Raw genomic sequence first — 16,584 nt, 5'->3', positions numbered from 1 at the left:
TTTGAACAGGCAGCATAGTTCCGTGGAAGGTTGCCTCATGGTCTCTACTCTTCCAGTTCACTCTGTCTCCTGCCCTTCCCTTGACGTTCCTCTTCTTCTGACACCCATCTCCATTCCCTAGTCTAACCAGATAATTCATCTACTCCAGTTCTAACCTGGATTGGGTGCCCTAATCTCTCAAGATATAGACATCTGTTGTAAGGTTTGGCTTTAAGGAGGTTTTCTTCAACCCTTTTCTCTTTTACAACATTCCTGTGACAGCAGGATTCTTGTAAGAACTGTTTCATCACATCACTCCACAGGCCAAAAGTGTGTGGAAGCTCTCCCAAGTCCGGTGGACTCATTCTGAACTTCACACCAAGTGTCTGACTCTCCACAATCACCTACCCTGCCTTTCCACCTTGTCTGCAGCCCATAATTACCCTGCTCCAGCTGCTCACCTTTCCACCATCTTTGACACACACACACACACACACACACACACACACACTCTCTTACTCACACACTCTTCTGTTCTGGAATGATTTCCTTGGGATCTCATGCCAACTTTCCATTGTCAGGTTGTGCTGCCTGGGGCAGGTGCCTTCCCCTCTCAGAACCTCAGCTTCCCCATCAGGAAAACAGAGGGATTGGACTAGGTGAGCTTCATTGGGGCCCCTTTCAACGCCGAGATTCTTTAGCTTGGTGATGAGTTGGAAAGCCACTGGAGGACAGGGACTCTGTCTCGTATACACCTTTGTGCTCACCGCAGAAGCCACATAGAAACTGCCGTCTAGGTCAGTGCTGATTTTGTTATTGTGACAGTCTGCCCCACCGTGGGGACAAAAGGTCTCCTTGCTGGTGTGGTTGTGTGTTTGTGTGGCTGTTTTTGTTTCTTGGACTGTGTATTCGTCAATAAGATGTGTGCATACCTAGAGAGAGTTATTTGGAAGAATTGGCTCATGGAATTGTGAAAATTGGCAAGTCCAAAGTCTTCAGGGACCGTCAGCAGCCTGGAGACCCAGGGAGGAGCTGCAGTTCAAGTCCAAAGGCTGTCTGCTAGCAGAACTCTCTACCCACCTTAGACGTTGTTTCCATAATCCCCAATTTTACAACATTTTCTACCGATTTCCATCAGTTCTCAGGCCCAATTGTGTGGGTGAGTGCGAGTGCTTCTATCGTATTACCTCCCTGGCCAAAATGTAATTCATTTGGTTCAGGAATTCCTTTTCTCTCTGACTCAGACCCAGAACAGCTCTTCAGTGAGACATCACTGGTAAATTGCAAGGTTCAGCACCAGGCATTTGGAAGCAATGCTCTTTCTTCTGCAGCCTTACACTTACCTTAGGTAGGGGAAAAAACAAAAGAAAAGAAACTCTCTCATCTGCCCAGGCAGGTTTTGCCCTGGTGTATGGGTCTAAGCCTGCCTTTCCAAATCACTTTGCCGTGGAAGGAAGAACACCAGTCCAGGCGAACAGAAGCTCCAGAGAAAATAAGAAAGTAAGATGAGCTCCATGACCCTGGGTTCATCTTGAACAAGCCAGTGGGAGATGGGGTTCCACCTTACCTTTGGCAGGTGAGGTTGGTTGGCAAACATCTTAAGCAGGAAGAAGCACAGTATTCAAGTTTCCATCGTCAAATATCTATGAGTTGATTTTGTGAAAATAGACAAGAAAATGTTAGAAAAGAGGTTCTGTGGATTAATGGAAGTTGACCAATCCCAGGCGATCACCTGCAGAGGCCGAGTGTACCAGTAAGATGCTCAAGCTGCGTGGTGCTTCTCTGGGAGTAGATCTGGCTTGCCCATCCCATGTTCTGGACCTAGGACCTGTCTTCGAAGGGTTGCCTGTGGCCTTGAACAAAAGCATCATCAGTTTCCAAGGAATCACACTTGAATCCAGCAACTCGAAACTCAGGGAGGGGAATGCAGCATGAGAATCCCAGGGCAGCTTGTTGGACGCACACATACCCAAATATCCCCACCCCACATGGTTCTGACTTGATAGGATGGCAGAGGGGCCCAAGAATATGCAGGCTCACTGGTCTTGCCAGGTGATTCTGCTGCCCAGCCAGGTAGGGGAACCACGGTCCTAACCCAGTGTGGAGTGATTGGGGATGGACCACTGGCTTCCATATTAGCTCCCTTTCTATTCCCTCTGTTTTGGGGCCTCAGCTTTACACCACGAACTTCTGCATGCTCTCAGCAGTGTGTGTTACCAGAGGCCCTAGGTGTTTGACCTGCCCTCCCCACAATGAAAGAGATTCTCACACCCCTCCTTCCCCAGTTTTGAGAATTTATTAAATTCCGTGTGTCTGGCTAGAGGGGGAGAGGAAGTTCCCCTGCACACACACACCTGGGCATTTGAACTCTTCTCCTTTATTGCCTGCCCTTCCTCACATGGTCCTGGGGGATGCCGGGGAGCAGAAGGAGGAAATACGCCTGGTGGTGGAGCTTTCTGTGAGCTGGACACCTGCCCGGTGACTAACAGTTTTGATGTCAGCAGGTGCTCTTACAGTGGCTGTGTAAAAGTCCTCTTGAAAGACAGGGGCCAAGTTAGCTGAGAGCTGTGACCTCAAGTGCCAGCCCCCAACCCCTGCCACCTCCTTTGCGTCTGCTGCCTTCCCTGGGAAAGGCATGAGTAATAAGAGGAATGGAATCGGCAAACTCTGCTCACACTCACTGATGATATCAAGCCAGAGTGGAAGGACTGGAGGAGGGAAAACCTCATGTGTGCTCCCTGGGGAGCCCCAGAATGACTCCTCAACACCTGGGCTTACCACCGCCGCCCACTCTTGGTCTGCTTGCCTGTAGGTTGGATGTTGCTGCCCACCCTTCCCACACATTCTTATCACCAAGCCCCTCCTCTGCCCCAGAAGACAAGCACAAGGTGTCTTTTTGTTAGAGGTTCTCGCTGCCCTCGCCACAGCAAAGGACAGAGGAGCGGGATCGCACACAGGGGAGTTGCAGAGTGTACAGGGCACACATAGGCTGCTCCGTGCTTGGCCCCCAGTTCCTGACTTCCTTCTGAGATGGTAACAGGGAGCCCCATGGACACAGCTCATGTGTCCATGTGACACACCTCCCACCCCAACCCCTGGGCCCTCTGTGTAAAAAGAGGTTAACAACTCACACTTCACTTGTCTTTCCAGATCTCCTTTCTTGCCTGTCTAGTTTTCCGTTCTGCTGGCTCTTTGGAGTCTCCCTCTCTGTCTCCTCTTCAGATCCGTAGCGCATGCATGGAAGCTGCCTTGTGTTCTGATGTGGCTGAGACGTTGCCTCTCAGATTAACCACCCCCCCGCTGAGTCAATTGCCCATCCTCCACCCCACCCCCCAATCTTGTCCCCTATTCTGGCCCCATCCTTTGGCTCTTGCTGACCTGGTTGGAGGAGCAGACATGGACAGATGGCATCTCACTGGGGAAGAGAGAATAGGGGGTGCTCTATGACGCCTCCTTGGACACCCAGCCTCCTCCCTGCCTCCACATGACAGCCCTGTTTTATACCTCCTTCACATGCTCTCTGATTAGGACAGCTTCACCCAGCTTCTCTTAGCCCTTACGTATGTCTGCACGATGATGGGCATTAACAGGAAACCAAGCTTCACATGGGCACAGTCTACCACCCCAGTTAGATCAAAGAGGGCAGGAAATATGCCCCCAGCACTCATAGTGTCCTGCACACTGGTGGAAGTCCAGCTGCACTGGCAGCTGGCTCCTCCTGGTGAAAGTTTCCTGCTTTCCGTAGGCTCCAGGAGGTACTGGAAGCAAACTTTCCACCAGCGGCTTTGTTGTGACGAAAGCCAGTGGAAAGAAGAGCTTTCTTGCTGGGAAGAATTCTGAATTCTGGGTGTGTAAAGAAAACATTTCTCTGACCAAAGCAATCCATATATTCATTCATTTGTCCTTTCATTCACTGATTCCCAGTAGCCCTACTAAGTGCCAGTTCTAGGTAATACGCAGTCCCTGGGAGCCCATCATCTTGTTGGGGAGATAAGGCTTGAAACGATTAGACAACACAAGACAAGTCAGCACGTGACTGAATGCCCCAGGTGCTTGCTTGGAATCATGAGCTGAGGAGTCAGAGAGGAAGGCCGGTAGGGTTGCCGGGGAGGGTTGAGGGCACTCTGTGGTGACGAGTGGTTTCCGGCCCTCAAAGGAAGGGCGGAATTTAGACGCACAGAGGAGATTGTGGAAGATCTTCCAGGAGGAAGACGTGAGCAAAACCATGGTGTCCTGCAGTGAGCAGCCGGTGCTCGGGCCATGGAGGAGGCAGGAGAAAATGAATATTGGCTCCATGCTGCTTCCATGGACGAGCAGGCATGTGGGCCCACACTGGCCATTCCAGGCCTTGTCTGGGAGTCGCTTCGGTAACCAAGAATGTGTTGAAGAAGCTTGTCGGGGCTGCCCTCACCTCGTCCCATGCCCTACCAGCTGGCCCAGCCAGGGCCAGGGCCCCCATCCAGACCGCTCTCGTCTCGCTTCAGGAGCAGAGGTAGCAAAGACGCTGGACAGGCCAAGATGTTTGATTTCCAAGGCCTTCGGAGCCAGCGGGGTGGAAGGCAGCCAGGGAGGCAGCAGCTGGTGACAGGCTGCCTTACTGCTTAGATAGCAGGCAGCTACTCAAGGGAACAATTGGGCAGAAAGTAGGGTGGCGGGTCAGGGAACACGGGCCAGCGGAATTCTGAACAAGGTCAAAGTCCAATTTGGTACAGTGCTTTATTACCAATTTAAATCTCGTCTTTCCTCCCAGGGCGGCTGCCACCCCTGCAGAAGAGGCTAGGGCTGCCACAAGGGAAATTTGCATTTCAAGACTCCAAGTGCCAGGCACCCTGGCAGGGCTGCAGCCAGGCCTGCAGGGCCTATATGTTCATCTCAATGTCTAGAGGTCATATGCTAAATACTCACACGCTGAAAACGCTCCTGTTTTGCCCATATTTGGGTGTCTGCTTACTTGGGAGGAGGAAAAAGATCCTAAACTCTTCTTACTTCTTCCAATTTGGGAGAGGATCCTGGAGTATGCAGAGTGGGAGGTGGTGGGGTCTGGAAGCTAGTGATCATCTTTTTCTTTCTTTTTTTTTAATGAATTACAACTTTATTTTTTTACTCTTAAAGGCTGATTAAAAACCCTTAGTAATCCTATTAAAGAAAATCCAACACAACATCTCAATTGAAAAATATGGTAACTGTATTTACTCATGTACTAAAATAAGTTCTACTTTTCTAAAACACAACTTGGAAACATCTAGCATGCATGTTTAATCTCAGTATAACGGTTTCAAAACCAAGCAAACATGTTACATGCATCAAGGCTAGATTACAGATTACTGAAGTCATCATCATCATCGTCACATTTCCTTTTCAATGCTTTTGGTGATTCATTGGCATTATTTGTGATGGTGCCGTGTTAGTGGTAGCAAGGATATTTTTGGACCCAATTAATGATGGATTAATTAGAACATTCTGAACTGTTGATGTTACAGGAACTGATGCTTTCACAGCTGGGGATTGTGAAGTGGGTGTCTGCACTGTAAACCTTTGCCCTGTGAAGGACACAGGAGTCCCTAGTTTAGTTGAAACAGACATGGTTTGTGGGGTTGATGTGCCGAGTGTGGGAGTGCTTGGCCTGCTAGTAACTGAAGGGACTCTTCTCTGTGGAACTGTTACTCTTCCCGCAGAAGTACGTGCCTTTCTTTGTAGACTTAAGTCTATAATTTGGAGCAGTCAAGCAATGTCTATCAGGTGGCAATCTAGGGCCTGAATATGGCTTTATCAATGGCAAAGGAGTTTGATTTCTTTGCCTTACAATATCCAATTAAAAAAAATCTCTTGGAGGAGGAGAAGTAAAAGACTGATCAGCACAGCACTGGATTGCTGACCTGAATTCATTTTTGCGTCATCTAGGGTTGTGGTCACGTATCAGAAGGCAAACTCCAACATCTGATTTATAACTCTCGGTTCATATTCTGTAATCTCCATATCCTTCAGGATTTGTGCCATCATCCGTGCATCTTTTGGCATGCTCTTGGGAGAAACCATCTTGCCAGACTCCACGATATCTAGTGATCAGACTTCGTGGGCTAAATCACCCACCTTAACATATTTCAGTGCTGATCTTTTTTTCTTTTTCCCTTGGAGGAGGCACTGGGGATTGAATCCAGGACCTTGTGCATGTTAAGCATGCGCTCTACCACTTGGGCCATACCCTCCCCACCCCCGGTCCTGATCTTGATGCAAGTTCTTTGCCTAGCGTGGTTTTTCGAACCCCTGGTGTATCAGTAAGCTGAATGTTCAGAAGCAACATGGTTCTCACAGTGTTCGGTCAGGATGCCAATCATATGTTTTTCTTGCCTGGGGCTGGAAGAAAGTCCTAAGGGAACGGCAGTCAATAGGTAGCAGGGATATTTAAGGGGCTAAACTGGAATATGGGTCAGGGGAGAGATGTGGAATGTGGCCGATAGAAGCAGGCAAGAATCTGGGTTACAAAGAGGGTCCAGCAAGTGGATTCTGTAGCAGTGGTGGGTTGATTTATCCCAGGCCCATAATTCAATTTGAAAGAAGGCTCCGCTTCATGCCTCTCTCCTTGGGACCGTTGGTTCTCAGTCTTCTTCATCTGGGGAGCTTTAGGAAATATGAATGCATGATTACAAATGCCCCAGAGATTCTGATGTAGCAAATCCATGATGTTTCTCCTTCCCCATCAGTCCCACCACCTCTGCTGACATTACCCTGAGGGAAAGGGATGGTAAAGCCCCCCTCACTTCTGTGCGTTCATCTTTTCATGACTCCTTTACTGTTAAATCAACACACACTTATGCATCTCTACCTGTTGGTGAAAACTTAGCCACACAGCTTAAAGTCTAGGTGCCTTGGTGTTTGCTTTCAGGACAGAACTGTCTGTGAGAAGAGGAAGCACATGGTGCAATGTGTTCTTGACATCAGGGTTCGCAGAGACAGTGACCTTCTCAGAATGAGACTCGGTTGTTGGTACCCTCAAAGGCAGAGCCTGTCGCAATCGTTTGGCTGGGACATTAGGTGCCGGTTACCCAACAGCCTGTGCCTGGAAGCCCCTCATGTACTCCTTTACACACACACACACACACCCCTCCCTGAGGCACCTGAATGTACATTCTGTGTATCCTGCAGCCGTGCTGATGGCCAAGCAGGCCTGGCTGGCCTAGACTCCATCTGAGCACTCCTGGGACCCGGGGGTGCCCAAGATTGCACTGTGGACCTTGGGGCTTCCTCATCCTCGCTTTTCAGCTGGCAAAGCTGGCAATGGGGAGCAGAGGTCGATGTGCCAGGGACTCCCTGCTTTCTGAGTGGCAGGAACAAGGAAGGCTGGAACTCAGCTGTGCAAGAGCACACGGGCCCCTTAGGCCTCCCCATCATGCTTGGGAAGCTGAGGGCTCCCGTGGGCTCTGGTGAATCTCCATAGCTGACAGGCACTCTGGGAGGGAAGTTACTCGGGGATGGGCACTAGATAAGTGGGCCACATACAATCTTTGCTAGGACACATTCCTCACATTAAAAAGCCCAGCCACACCGGCCCCATCGACCGCTCACTTTGGAAGTGGCAGGAGTTTGGTGGGCACGTTAGGGCCCCCTAGATCAAAAGTCCTCTGCAGCTCTGGGTTCCCACAGCCCAAAGTACCATGCAGGACACTTTATCATCCACCTCCAGTTGTCCCATCCAGCCTCATCTGCCTCTCTGTTCTCTCTTGGTTCTTCGTAGACTGACCCACTCTCTGCCCACCTCCAGCTCACCTGGATGTTCCACAGGCCATCAGTCCCAGGTGCCAATCAAGCCACAGCTATGGAACAACTGCTTCCTCCCTCAATACCTATCAAATCCTACCAGCCCATCTAGGACCAGTTCTGGGAGACCTTCCTCGACTGAAGATCATTTCTCTGCACTTCCTGAGGTTGGTGCTGTGTCCCTGATGCTTAGCTCAGTACGAGGAAGGAGTTCAATGAGGTTTAGTTGAGTAAACAAGTATGTGGATGATCTATGTCATAACTTGGTACTCGGCCTTGACTGTGTTTTTTTCATGGACATACATCATCAAGCTAACTTATGAGCTCATGGAAGGCACAGACCCTGCATTTCACTCCTTTCTGCACCTCACAGCACACAGCCCATAACCTTGTACGTGGAGGTGTTCAGAGACAGATGCGTTTTGATAATGAGGAGGAGAGACATTAAAAGTGGGATCCTTTGTGTTCCATAATTTGTACCATATGGTCCAGCCAAGCCCGTTTCATCACTATCCCTGCCATCTGAGCTGTCACATATTCTCTTCTTTAGTCCCTTCCTTTGTCCCCACCCCACCCCGATCCCTACTTGCTGTTCTCAAGGTGAAATTGAACCCCACTTCATCCATAAGACCCACCTCTAGATCTCATATAACTGGGAAGCTTCTCAGTTCACCAACTCAGGTATGCAGGTAATAGAATAGTTCTTTATTTTCTATGAAACATCTTGCAATGGTTAATTTTATGTGTCAGCTTGACTGACCTAAGGGATGCTCAGATAGCTGGTAAAATATTATTTCTGGGTGTGTCTGTGAGGGTGGCTCTAGAAGACATTAGCATTTAAATCAACAGATTGAGAAAAGAAGATCACCCTCATCAGTGCAGGTGGGCATCATACAATCCACCGAGGGCGTGGCTAGAGCAAAAGGTGGAGAAAGAACAAATTCACTCTCTTCTTAAGCTGAGACACCCATCTTCTCCTGTCCTTGGACAGTGATACTGCTTGTTCTTTGGCTTTCGGGTTTGAACTGAATTATACAACCAACTTTGGTGGTTCTCCAGCTTACAGACACAGCAGATCCTGGGCTTCTTGGACGCCATAATTGTGTGAGCCAACTCTTATAACAAATCAATCTGTCTGTCTGTCTGTCTGTCTATCTATCTATCTATCTATCTATCTATCTATCTATCTATCTATCATCTCCTATTGGTTCTATTTTTCTGGGGAACCCTACCAATACACAGTTTAATGTCAACTTCACATCCCCATCCCACTGTGATGTCGGGAAATTCAACCCAAATCTTTCTTTGGTCCCTACCTGATACCCCACTGGGTTGGGTAAAGGCTTCAGGCCCCTCTTGCTGCGAGTCTATGTTAATCACAGGGGAGATGCCCCCTGCCCCAGGTGTGATCCCTGCAGTCTCCTGCTTTGCACCTTGTGGATCACCTTTGGGTCACGGGCTCCTGTGGTGAGCCCCAAGCCCAGGATGCCCCAGACCAGTGTTCCTTCTGAGGGTCTCCCAGTTTGAGGTGCCTTCAAGGAGCAGGTTGCAAGTTCCTATTGATCTTGTGACCCATAGACCCCACCCCACCCCTGATTTTAGTCTAGGAAATACTCCTCTTCTCAAACCCTATTCTCTTCAATTGAGCTTTGATCTTGGAAAGCCAGGAAGCCCCTGCAAAATTCTCCCAGGCAAGGAAACTATAGACTGTGACCTGTGAGAGCTGGGTAAAGCAAAGAGGAAACAAGAGGGGAGCATTATTATTTCAAAAAATGCCTTTGTCTCCTGTCCCTTCTCTTAGCTCCATTTATATCATATGACACTTTTTTAGTGTTCTTCACTTTTTAAGTGCAATACTCTTGTCTCTCTAATGAAATTGTAAATTCCATGAGGCCCATTTCCTGCTTTATAATGTGTATTTCCTCCTTAGCAACTTGCGCAGAGCTAAGCGTGCAAATGGTAAGTGATAGAACATGTTGACTGATTCTTCGCTTTCCAAAGTTCATCCGAGAATGTCTCTGCTCCCTCTTCTCAGAAAGCTGGAAAGGCTAGTCTCTTGCCTGGGTGGCCCTTGATGCTTTCTGTCCCCAAGAAAATGTCAGTTCTGTTCACATAGGCTGCTTCCATCCCCCAAGCTCTTCCTGCTGTGTGGTCCCCTCCCACAGCCCCCACTCTGCTTGCCTTGGTCTGCAGCTGGGGAAGGCAGCCCACAGCAAAGGGACACACTCCCTTTTTCCTGGCTGGGATCTGACTAGAGCAGAGCAGAGCCATGCCACTCCCAGTCCCTTGTGTGATAGGGAGGCTGTGGGTCTTTTGGAGAGAGTTTTGAAATTTCCTTTCCCTTTCTCTCCTGGTGGGACTGAGAAATTGGTAAGGAGTCTGGAGGAGAGAGAATCCAGCAAAGGAGAGGTCTGCAGTCGAAGCCAGTCTTGCGCTAGTTCTTGCCTTGAGCCCTTCCACCCCTTCCCCTACTCCCTGCACCCCCCTCCTCCCTTCCTTTCCTTTCCTTTCCTTTTTCCTTCCCTTCCCTTCCCTTTCCTTCCTTCCTTCCTTCCTTCCTTCCTTCCTTCCTTCCTTCCTTCCTTCCTTCCACTCACCTCTTTCCTCATCTCTAACCAGTCAACTCAAGTAATCAGTGTTAATAGACTAGTGTCTCTCCTTCCACAACTTTCTCTATATGCATACAATCATATGTACTCTTCTGTAGGTTAACTTATGATTATTTTTTAAAAATAGGACCAATCTATATATACTTTTCTGCATCATGCTGTTCTTATTTAACAATATAGTATGAAAATTCTTCCAAGTTAACTGGCATAAATATAATGCATTTTTAAATGGCTAAATACTGTTTCTTGGAATGGCTCTCCCACCATTTATTCAACAGATTCTTATCGATGAGGCATCAGACTATTTTTTGTTTTATGTAATATAAACAGACTTCTGTCCTGGTGCTTTTTTGGTTTTGTTTGTTTTTTGTTTTGTGAGGGGTAGGGAATTGGGTTTATTAATTTATTCCTATTGGGAGGAGGTACTGGGGATTGAATCCAGGACCTCGTGCATGCTGAGCCATGCGCTCTACCACTTAAGCTAAATGCCTCCTCCTCTATCCTGGTGCTTTTTAATTCCATGGAATAGGTTCCTAGACCTGAGATTTCTGAGTTGAAGGAAATGTGTAAAGTTATGATTTAGATACAGGAACATCTACCCATTTTAGTGTAGAGTTCTGCAAATTTGGATAAATGCAGACAGTTGTCTAACCAGCACCACAGTCAAGATAAAGAACAGCGCAATAGCCCCCAGCAAATTCCCTCATGCATTTTTTGTAGTCAGCTTCTCCATCAGTTTCTATGCTTGCAGTCACTGACCTCTTCTCTGTTTCTATCATTTTGCCTTTTCCAGATTGTCATTTAAATGGAACCACAAGAGTAGCCTTCACTGCATCTGGCTTCTTTCACTTAGCTTTTGAGATTCAGCCATGTTGTTGTGCATATCAGTAGTTTGTTCCTTTTTATGTTTGAGTGGTATTCTCTTAAATGGAATTATTTATCCATCCCCCAGCTGAGAGACATTTGGGTTGTTTTCATTTTTTTGGAAATTATGATTAAAGATACGATAAACATTCATGTCGAGGTATTTATGTGGGTATATGTTTTCATTTCTCTTGGCTAAATTTCCAGAAGCAGGATTGTAGGTTATATGGCTTGTATATTTAACCTTCTGTATTTTGCAAATATTTTCTCCCATTCTGTAGTCTGTCTTTTCATTCTGTTGAGTGTTTTCTGAAGGATAGACATTTTAAAATGTTATAAGGTATAATTTATCAATTTTTTATTTTATGGGTCATGATTTTGGTATAGTATCTAAGAAATCTTTGCTAACCCAAAGTCACAAAGGTTTTCTCCCTATGTCTTCTTCTATCTTTTATAATTTTGGTTTACAGTTTCAAGATTTATGTTTAGGTCTATGACTCACTTTTTAAGTTAATTTTTGAATAAGGTGAGAGGTAGGGGTTGGGTTTAATTTTTCTGCATAGTATGTTCAAGTTAAAGGATTATTTATCCTTTCTCATTGACATGCCTTTGCATCCTTGTCAAAAATCAACCAACCATATCAGTCTGGGTCTATTTCTGGACTTTCTATTTTATTCGATTGATCTATATATTCTCCCTTTCTCCAATAATAGGTAGGCATATTTTTAATTTTAATAAATGTATTTTTTGTATTTTATAAATATATTGTTAGATTACTTTCCAAACAGGCTGTCCAGTTTATTTTTTCAACAGCAGTGTATCCTGCAGTGTTTCCTGCATATTTACTAGCAAATGGTATTATCCTACTTTATTTTTTGTTGGTCTCCTAGGTTATAAGTGATTTCTCAGCATTACTTCAATTCTAATTATTTTCTCTTGATTAGTTCTCTGTACTATACTGGGGAAGGGATGGGTAGGAGAGGGCAAAAGTGGAAATGAGCTCACTAACGTAAGCTATGATTCAGAATTTCAGGTAGGTTTTTTTTTGTATGTTAAAAAATTAGTATTTTATTGTGGTAAAACATATACATGTTTATATGTACATTATATGTGTGTGTGTGTGTGTATGTATGTGTATGTGTGTGTATATATATATATATATATATGTATATATAAAAGGAGTTCTTCCCTTGAGCTGGGAAGATGTGTGGGTCACGTCCAGGCTGGTTGGCTAGTGGCCTGGATTTAGTCTGGCTAATCTGGGTTTGCTTTTTCTTCCCTGGAGATATGTCCCCCCCTTTATTTCCCCAAGACCCTGAACCAGGGGACACCCAGGAACAAGCAAGGAGAAGCAAGCCTCAGATACCAAGACTGTGGACAGGATGACCGAGTGAACTGAGGCAGCCTCCCTTTAACCAGTTGCTTGCTCACGTGGTTGGTGAGGGCCAGACCCCCTGGCGGGTTTCGTTTGGCTATGGTTCCGTCATTCACATTGCCCTCTGTGTCTGGGCTGGAGCTGTGCTGGTGGGAGCCGTCAGCTCCCTGTGCTGGGCCTGGGCCTGGAAAATGTCAGGCTGTGGCCGACTGTATGTAAACAACCAGTCACTCCTGGGCTGAGGACAGTTTTCCACTCACCTTGCTCCAGATTTCCAGAGCCTGCATCTGTCTGTGTTTATGTCTTGGCCCTGTGAGGGGAAGTCTCCTTCCTCGAGAGGCCTGTCCTTGGGGCCAGAACCTGTGGTGACCTACTCCCCACAAGATGAGGGGCTGTGCAGTCACACCTGAGCCCTCCACAACACATTCCGACCCTTTTGAGGGGAAGCAGCCAGGATCTGTGCCCCCTGAGGCTAGAGCAGTGCTGTGTGGGGACCAACACTACAGGCCCAGTGGGTGATGTGATTCAAAGGAGGCAAAGTCCTGCTCCCCAAAAACATCTGCCCTTCCCTGTTTTGTTCCCATTTCTACCGAGATGTGACTCAGACTAAAAAGTTATAGCAGGTGGAGGATATTGCTCAGTAATAGAGTGCCTGCTTAGCACACACGAGGTCCTGGGTTCAATCCCCAACACCTACGTTAAAAAATAATAATAATAAATAATTAATAAATAATAAATAATAAATAAAACTGATTACCTTCCCTCACCAAAAGCCAAACAAAATTTTAATAAATACATTTTTAATGTTTTTTTTAAGTTATAGTAATAGGAATGATGACATTTCTTATCTGAATTGTGCCATCCAGGTTTCATTAGCTCCTTTAGTCTCCATGTCAGCTTCACAGTAGCTGGGCCAGGAATTGTTTCTGCTCTTTCATGGAGGGGAGGGATGGGACACTGGGAGGTTCAAGGAGAGGAAGCAGGCTCGGACCGGAATCAGTTGGCCTGGTTCCCACCCTCATTCTGTTGCTGTCACTGTCCAGGAGAACAAACGACTCCTTCCTTGAACTTAGTTTCCTGATTCAAATGTATTTTGTAATTTATAAAATTATTTTTCATTTCCATCTGACATATCAGTGAAAGGCAGGTGTTTATGGTCTGACATGAAGGGTCTCCAAGATAAGGCGCTAAGAGCAAAGCGTAGCATGTGGAGTGTGGGTATGATCTGCTGCTATTTGAGTTTTTATAAAAAATGGCCGTATATCCACACACATGTTTGGTTGTGTGTGTGCATCAGTGTCACTGGGAGCATAGACAGGCCATGTCGTTGGTGGGGGCTGGGGTGGATAGAGGTGGAGGGTGGCAGGAGGGAGCACGTCAGGGGTGGCTGGCAGGTTGACTTTTCTATGTCTTTGTACCTTTTAATTTTCTACCAGGTATAAGCAAAATTTTAAAATAAAAATATCTTATGTTGCAGGGCTTCAGATTTTCTTTTGGAGCTGCTGGGGTGATGTAAATGCTATGAGACACTTCATGTGCATGACGGGCTTATCGTTATTTTTTTTGTTTTGTTTTTGTTTTTTGTTTTTTTCTTTTTCTTTTTTTTTACATTTTTTATTGATTCATAATCATTTTACAGTGTTGTGTCAAATTCCAGCGTTCAGCACAATTTTTCAGTCATTCATGGACATATACACACTCATTGTCACATTTTTTTCTCTGTGATTTATCATAACATTTTGTGTATATTTCCCTGTGCTATACAGTGTAATCTTGTTTATCTATTCTACAATTTTGAAATCCCAGTCTATCCCTTCCCACCCTCTACCCCCCCCCGGTAACCACAAGTCTGTATTCTCTGTCCATGAGTCTATTTCTGTCCTGTATTTGTGCTTTGTTTTTGTTTGTTTGTTTTTGTTTTTTAGATTCCACATATGCGTGATCTCATATGATATTTTTCTTTCTCTTTCTGGCTTACTTCACTTAGAATGACATTCTCTAGGAGCATCCATGTTGCTGCAAATGGCATTATGTTGTTGGTTTTTATGGCTGAGTAGTATTCCATTGTATAAATATACCACATCTTCTTTATCCAGTCACCTGTTGATGGACATTTAGGTTGTTTCCATGTTTTGGCTATTGTAAATAGTGCTGCTATGAACATTGGGGTGCAGGTGTCATCCTGAAGTAGATTTCCTTCTGGATACAAGCCCAGGAGTGGGATTCCTGGTCATATGGTAAGTCTATTCCTAGTCTTTTGAGGAATCTCCACACTGTTTTCCATAGTGGCTGCACCAAACTGCATTCCCACCAGCAGTGTAGGAAGTTTCCCTTTTCTCCACAGCCTCTCCAGCATTTGTCATTTTTGGATTTTTGAATGACAGCCATTCTGACTGGTGTGAGGTGATACCTCATTGTAGTTTTGATTTGCATTTCTCTGATAATTAGTGATATTGAGCATTTTTTCATGTGCTTTTTGATCATTTGTATGTCTTCCTTGGAGAGTTGCTTGTTTAGGTCTTCTGCCTATTTTTGGATTGGATTGTTTATTTTTTTCTTATTGAGTCGTATGAGCTGCTTATATATTTTGGAGATCAAGCCTTTGTCGGTTTCACTTGCAAAAATTTTCTCCCATTCCGTAGGTTTTCTTCTTGTTTTATTTCTGGTTTCCTTTGCTGTGCAGAAGCTTGTAAGTTTCATTAGGTCCCATTAGTTTATTCTTGCTTTTATTTCTTCTAGGAAAAAATTTTTGAAATGTATGTCAGATAATGTTTTGCCTCTGTTTTCCTCTAGGAGGTTTATTGTATCTTGTCTTATGTTTAAGTCTTTAATCCATTTTGAGTTGATTTTTGTATATGGTGTAAGGGTGTGTTCTAGCTTCATTGTTTTACATGCTGCTGTCCAGTTTTCCCAACACCATTTGCTGAAGAGACTGTCTTTATTCCATTGTATATTCTTGCCTCCTTTGTCAAAGATTAGTTGACCAAAGGTATTGGGCTTATCATTATTATCTCAGGGGGCTTCCTTAAAAACTATGATCACCATTCGACTTGGCGACATCGAGTACTGAAAAATTGTGGATTTAGGAATGGAGTAGACGTGAGTTCAACTTGGCTTCTGGGTTTCTCATCTAAAAAGTTAGAGGAGCCAGGGAGTGGGGGAGAACAGCTATGCTGAGTTATGAGAAATGAAATGAGAATGTGAAAACCCAGGTGCAACAGAGCATGCTGTCTGTTTTCCCTGCCCAGGACCTGTGCCGGCAGGGCTCTGGGAAAATGGAAGGCTGTTCTGTGTTTCAAGTAACTTTTGACATCAAAGAAGTTCTCTAGGGCAGCACTCTCTGATAGAAATATAATGCAAGTCACACATGAAATTTTAGGTCTAAAAAAGTACAAAGAAGCAGGTGAGGCTGAGCTTGATCATATATTTTAATGAACCCAATATATTTAAAATGTAATTTTAGCATGAAATCAATATAGAGTTACTCCCAGGGTATTTTATGTTTATTTTCATACTGAGTCTTGGAGAGAGCAGCTGGAAGGTGGGGGCTCTTTGCCAGGGATGACTTGCTGGAGGGCTCCAGATAACCTGGGGGCCTGGGGCTGGAGGAAGGTGGTGGAAGGAAAGCCAGGTTTTCCCAGTCCAGGTTATGATTAGGTAACAAAAGCACAGAACGTGCTTCAGTAAATAAATAGGGGACCGTACACGATGTCCTTTGAGGCTGGCCTCCCATCCCCCCAAGCAAGGTCAAGTGCTTTCACTGCTGCAACAAAATGGAAAGGGAACTGGATGGGAGGCGAGGACGCGGGGCAGGGAAAGGGCTGGGCACTGTCTCTTTGTGTGATTGCCCTGTTGTCTGTGCTCCTGGTCTCTCTTCCCTCCTCCTTAGTATTTGTTGTGAGCACTTCGTCTTCCCAAGCCCTAATTGTTGGTGCTCCTCTGGTCTGTCTTGAGTCTCCCCCTCTCTTCACGCTCTCATTCCCATGGTACCAGGTCCTTCCA

General features: G+C 45.7%; 1 pseudogene; it reads right to left on the bottom strand.

Annotated features, from left to right (window-relative positions):
* Window positions 1–5,293: 5,293 nt before the first annotated feature.
* LOC140688571 (transcription initiation factor TFIID subunit 9-like) lies at window positions 5,294–6,024 on the bottom strand (annotated as a pseudogene).
* Between the last annotated feature and the right edge of the window lie 10,560 nt (window positions 6,025–16,584).

This window comes from Vicugna pacos, chromosome 23 (genome assembly GCF_048564905.1).
Source record: "Vicugna pacos chromosome 23, VicPac4, whole genome shotgun sequence".
Lineage (NCBI taxonomy): Eukaryota > Metazoa > Chordata > Mammalia > Artiodactyla > Camelidae > Vicugna > Vicugna pacos.
This window is presented reverse-complemented; position numbering and strand designations above follow the sequence as displayed.